We start from the raw sequence: 6,738 nt of genomic DNA on the forward strand, positions 1-6,738 counted from the left end.
ATGAGAAGAGTAGAAAACCAATTGCAAGATGGTAGATTTAAAAGCAAACATCAATAATCACATTAAATGTAAATGGTCTAAACACACAATTAAAAGGCAGATTCTCAGACAGGACTTTATTTTTATTATTATTTTTTTTTTATTTATTTTTGGGACAGAGAGAGACAGAGCATGAACGGGGGAGGGGCAGAGAGAGAGGGAGACACAGAATCAGAAACAGGCTCCAGGCTCCGAGCCATCAGCCCAGAGCCTGACGCGGGGCTCGAACCCACGGACCGCGAGATCGTGACCTGGCTGAAGTCGGACGCTTAACCGACTGCGCCACCCAGGCGCCCCTCAGACAGGACTTTAAAATCAAGACCCAGTTATATGTAATCTGAGAAACCAACTTTAAGAATAAAGACACATATAGATAAAAAGTAAGAGAATGGAAAATATATATCATGCTAACACAAATCGTAAGAAAACTGGAGTGGCTATGTTAATATCAAAATAGTTTTCAGAACAAGGGGTATTACCAAGAATAAAGCAGATCATCCCATAACAATAAGGTGATTAATTTATCAGAAGCCCAAATTCTGAGTGTTTATGCAGCTAATAATACAATTTCAAAATACATGGAGCAAACTGATAGAGATAAAAGTAGTCTAACTCAAAATTGTAGCTGAGATTTCAATATCCCTCTCACTAATTCAGAGTAAGTAAATAGAAAATGAGGACAAACAATATAGTCAACCAATTAATAGGTTAATTTGACCTATTAACACTTCTAGAACACTCTACACAACAAAATTAAAAATCATTAACAAAGATCCAAAAAAATCTTCAAATATTTGGAAACTTAAGTAGCTCACTTCTTTTTTTTTTAATGTTTATTTATTTATTTTGAGAGAGAGCATGTGAGCGCAGGGGAGGGGCAGAGGGGGAGAGAGAGAATCCCAAGCAGGCTCCACATTCAGCACAGCGCCCAATGTGGTGCTCAATCTCATGACACAAGATGAAATCAAGACCTGAGCTGAAATCAAGAGTAGGACACTTAACTGACTGAGCTCCCCCAAGAGCCCCTTAAATTGCTCACTTCTGAATAACCCATGGATCAAGAGGGAGAGGGGAGCAATCACAGGAAATTTTAGGGAAAAAAAGACTCTTTGAATGGAAAGAAAATGAAAACGTATTTCAAACCTATGGGATTACTGCCAAAGCCGTGCTTAGATGGAATATATAGCATTAAATGTTGATATTTGAAATGAAGAAAAGTCTCCAATACCTAAGCTTTCACTTTAATAAACTAAAATGTGAAGACCAAATTAAACCTAAAGTAAGCACAAGAGGAAATAATAAAGATTAAAGCAGAAAGAGCAATGAAATCAAATACAGAAAAATAATAGAGAAAAAAATCAGTTAAGCCAAAAGCTGATACTTGGAGAAGATTGATAAAATTCATAAACATTTAACCAAACTGATCAGGGGCACAAATTACTAATACCAGGAATGAGACTGGGAACATCCCACAGAGTCTACAGCTTTGAAAAGGATATTAATAAAATATTATGAACTTCCTGTCAATAAATTTGAGAATTTAATTGAAATGGAACAATTTCTTGAAAGACAAAAAACTACCAGAGCCCAATGAAAAAATAACAGATGACATGAGTAGTCCTGAATCTACTAAATGGAATTTATAGCTTAAAACCTTTCCACATAAAGAAAAGTCCAGGCCCAATGTCCTCAATAGTGAGTTTTACCAAACATTCCAGAAAGAAATAATACTAATTCTCTAAAATTCTCCCAGAAAATTGAAAAGAAGGAAATATATTTCCTGGGGAGGGGGGTGGGGTGGGGGCAGGGTCAGTATTGTACCAAAACCAGAAAGACAATACAAGAAAACTACAGATCAGTATCCCTTATGAACCCAGACATAAAAATTCTCAACAAAATTTTAGCAAATTGAATCCAACAATATATAGAAAGGACACTATATCATGACCAAGATGGGTTTATTCCATGAATGCAAGTGTGGCTTAAGATTCAAAGATCAATCAATGTCATTCATATCAGTAGACTCAAAACAAAACAAAACCATCACACTTAAATTCAAAGAAATCAGCAGAAAATAGAAGTATGAGGAAAAAAGCAAATTCAGGAATGCCTGTTTTGGGGTATCAGTTTTAAACTTTGCTCAGGATTCCTCCAAGCACTGCTTTAATCAACTGTATAATTGACATCACATTTTTTTTTTAGTTTGCACATGCTTGTGCTAATAATTATCCTTAAAATCTTTTAGATATGAAAACAAACTTCTAAATTCTAAAACAACAACAACAAAGTAATTTAATTGATGGACTGAAATATGGAGACTGAATTACTAAACCTGAAACAGCTGAGGAAATTTTCCAGAAGGGAGCGCACAGAGACAGATGACAATGTGAAAGAGAGGTTATAAAACATAGACAACAGGACAAGAGGGTCCGAACTGCATCTCCCAGGAATTCCAGGTGGAAAGGACAGTGCCTGCCACTCACATTTGTTCTGAGAACAAGAAAGACAGTCATCAAAGCTAACATGCACAGTGTTTACTAGGTGCCAAGGATGTTCTGCACAGTAATCACCGTGGCTAAGAACCGGCAAAAATGTCCTCAAATCAGGAGATTTAAATCATGGTACATCCATAAAAGCGAGTACCATGAAGTTATTAACAAGCACAAGGCAGATCTCCAAGTACAGATCTGGTAATCCGCAAGAGACATTGTTAACTAGAAAAAGCAAGATGTAGAACAGTGTGGGCCTGTTCACGCGAAAGTGATCCAGACCGATACCATCATCCACACACAGACGTCTCCAGGAAGTTGTAAGGATGGGTAATAGCTGCTGCCCTGCGGGGATGTGGGATGGGAAGGAGACTGACTTCACTATAGCAGGCACTTTTGTACTGAGTTTTTTAACTTGTGCCTATATTAAGTAATAAAAAAAAAAAATACGTCACTGAAAGAACGTTTGGCCAGGCAGCAGGAACAGCCAGTGCACAGCCCAGAGGCAGGAAAGAGCCAGTGGGTCACCAAGTATACCCAAGGAAAGCCACGCTATTAACCACAGACTCAGGCCACAGGCCAGGCTCTTGGCCGAACCAGGCTGCACATACCGTCCCGTCGCAAACACCCTCCTCTTAGGGCAAAGGTGCCTCAGGCCAGTCATTCCCTGTGGTGAAAAAGAGCAAGACAGACCCACCTCCTCTTCTTTCCTACAGAAGAGAATTAAGATCACAAAATGATGTCACTTGTCACCATTCCTAAAGCGGATGATACATGATGCAGTAATCTACTGGGAAGCACCAACAGATGTGTGAGATACAGGGCAGAGAAGAAAGAAGGGAATGCACGCTTATTTCTTCTTCCTCAGAGAAGTCAGCATCCTGACCCATTTCTGAAGATGAGAAACTGGAAATAATACACCTAAATATATTAAAGTTAAAGATAGCAACTAGGAGAACTAAAAATGTCAATTTTCCAAATTACCCAGGTGAAGACACTACAGCAGAAGATGAGCAAAGAAAATAATAGGGAAGCATTTAAAAGAGGACAATGTGAAAAAGGTGAAAACAAAGATCAAGAATCTGGTACTGACATAAGTGAGATAAAGTCACTTGTTAGAAGAAAAAATTCAAATCTGACCAAAAAAATAAATCCAACCACTGAGAAGTGACTCAAAATTTCCAAAGTCAGAGTTCAAGCAAAGATGTACCAAGCAAATATACATGAAAAGAAAGGACATGATAGGTCCAGCAAAGTTGAATTTTGGTAAATTAAGCAAAACAAAAGTTTCATAAAGGTGGAGACCCTAATCCACACTGAATCTATCATTGTCCAACCCAAGCTGTGAGCCAAGGTTTCTTTTAGAGAGGGAAACAGGACTGGGAGCCATAAATAGGGACTGTCCATAATTTTGAGTGCTTCATGACAGTGTTTTCAGTTATTATTTCAGCAATTAAATATAAAAATCATGGGGCACCTGGGTGGCTCAGTCAGTTGAGCATCTGACTCTTGATTTCAGCTCAGGTCATGATCCCAGGGTTGTAGGATCGAGCCCCACGTTGGGCTCTGCACTGAGTGTCGAACCTGCTTGGGATTCTCTCTCTCTCTTCTTCTGCCCCTCCCCCTCACTTGTGCACGCATGTGCACACGCTCTCTCTCTCTCTCTCTCTCTCTCTAAAAAAAATAGTAAAATAGAAATCTTAAAATCTGATGTTGTTATGAACTTTTACTGCCAAACATATCAAATTATATAGGCAAAAATGAAACACAAGAAATTGATAGAAATAAAAATGTAGTTGAAGATATATACAGAGGGGTGCCTGGGTGGCTAAGTTGATTAGACGTCCAACTGCAGCTCAGGTCACAATCTCATAGTTCGTGAGTTTGAGCCCCGCATCAGGCTCTGTGCAGACAGCTCAGAGCCTGGAGCCTGCTTCGGATTCTGTGTCTCCCTCTTTCTCTGCCCCTGCCCTCCTCTCAAAAATAAACATTAAAAACATTTTTTAAAAAATGTATATAGAAAGGCTCATAATGTTTGCGGCAGATCTTGTGCTCTCCCCCATGACCAGTCAATCCATCACTGACCCCTGTCGTTTATACTGCTAAACGCCCCTGGGATCTATCTATTTCTCTCCATTTCCTCTGTCTCCACTCTGGTCCAAGATAATACCACCTCATCCCTAGATTATTACAGGAGCCTTCTAACTCACTCTGACCACCCTCCCCTTCCATCTCCCATTACCTGCTTTGTACAACACAGCCAGAGTGGTCTTTCCAAAATGGACATATTCTCATATACCCCTCTGAGTCAAGTGGGCCAGTGGTTTCTTGTTGCTCTCAAGGCAGAAATTTGTAATGTGACACAAAGGGCTGGGGCCACATGGTCCTCCCTGCCTCTCCAGCTTCCTTTCACACCATGCTCCCTCCCTCCATCCTCAAGATGCCCTTCCATTCCTTAAAGACCATGCTCCTCTCCCGCCACGGGACATTTGCACAAGCCATTCCCTAGACTGGGACTGTTCTCCTCCAGGTTCTCTGTCTTATTAATGCCATCTCATCTTTCAGATCTCAGTTCACCTGTCGCCTTGTCAGGGAAGCCTGTGACCTACCTTTCGAGCTCTGATTCCTCTATGTTATGCTCTCATAGAACTCCATTCTTTTCTTGCCCTGTATTTATTCAGGCTATTACTTGTCTGTCTGCTTCCCATCCCCACCCCCATTATCCTATAAGGACTGTAAGAAAAGGAATTTTTGTTTTTTTCCTATTTCCCCCAGTGGCTTGTACAGTATCCCAAATGTACTAGGTGCTATAATAAACACTAGTAGAACAAATCTGGATCAAATTACTAGCATTTATTAGATCAATCTTATGAATACCTATTTACTATCCTAGAAATCATAACCTTTTTAGTTCTTACAGAATATTGATGAAAGTTGCAATCCTCACAAACCTCGTAATCTGAAGAGTGAAGACAACTGACCACTTTCTCTATTGCACAGTAGGACTAGAAGTAGATATGAAAAATAAAACCCAGCAAGGGCTCTGTCTCATTCACTGCTGTCCAACACCTATTCCAGGTGCTCAATATGTGTTTGTCAAACAAATAAGAACAGGAAGATGGAATTAAAGGGCCCCAAAAAGTAGGGCGGAGAGACAAAGAAGGAAAAAAGGAGAGAAAAAATTCGAGTTTCAATTAACAAGAGACTGAACATCAGATTCATGGGCGTTTTAGAAAGAAAACCAAAAAGAGAATAAAATAAAGAAATAATGTAGTATTTCAGAAGCTCAGAATATGAATTTCCAGCTTGAGAAAGCCCAGCAAACGCTCAGCTAAATGGATGCAAATGACCCACATCAGGACACACTGTCTTAAGTGCCTCGATGGCTCAGTTGGTTGAGTGTCCAGCTCTTGGTTTTGGTCAGGTCATGATCTCACATTTCGTGAGTTCAAGTCCTACATCGGGCTCTACACTGACAGCTCGGAGCCTGCTTGGGATTCTCTCTCTCTCCCACTTTCTCTGCCCCTCACCAGCTTACGCACACTCTCTCTCAAAATGAATTAAAAAAAAAAAACTTAAAACATCTCTCAGAACACTGGAGACAAGGGGAGGGTGCTACACACTCTGAGAAAATACATGTCACCTACAAAGATTCAAGAACAAAATGGCTCTGGACTTCTAAATGGTAACATTGGAAGCTAAAAGACAACCAATGCCTTCAAAATTCTGAAGAATCATAATTCCAGACTAGAATTCTATACCCTGCCTCGCTACCAAGGGCTCAATAAACAATAGACTAAAAATATTTCAGATATGCAAGGCCTTTAAAAAATTGCCTCTCACTCATCTTTTTCTCAGGAAGCTCCTAGAGAAAATACTCTATCAAAACTACGTAATAAAACAAAAAAGACCCAGGATCCAAGAAACAAGGAATCTAACGCAAGAATGACAAGGAAAGTTCCAGAACGATACTGTGGGTAGTAGGTCCAGATTAACATGAAGATGGAGGTTGGGGGCCATGAAAATGAACTTCTCAGACCCCCAAGTACAGGGAATACAACTGACCGAAGACTTCAGCCGCTTTCCTCTAAAATCCGCGCTGGCATCTGCACCAAGGCCACCTCCCACAAGGTGCTCCCAGTCAGTGACTAGTGCCACAGGGAAAGAGGGCAGACCTTTTCCCAGGAGACGTGAGACTCCCCTGATGGCT

This window comes from Panthera uncia, assembly GCF_023721935.1.
Source record: "Panthera uncia isolate 11264 chromosome D3 unlocalized genomic scaffold, Puncia_PCG_1.0 HiC_scaffold_8, whole genome shotgun sequence".
Lineage (NCBI taxonomy): Eukaryota > Metazoa > Chordata > Mammalia > Carnivora > Felidae > Panthera > Panthera uncia.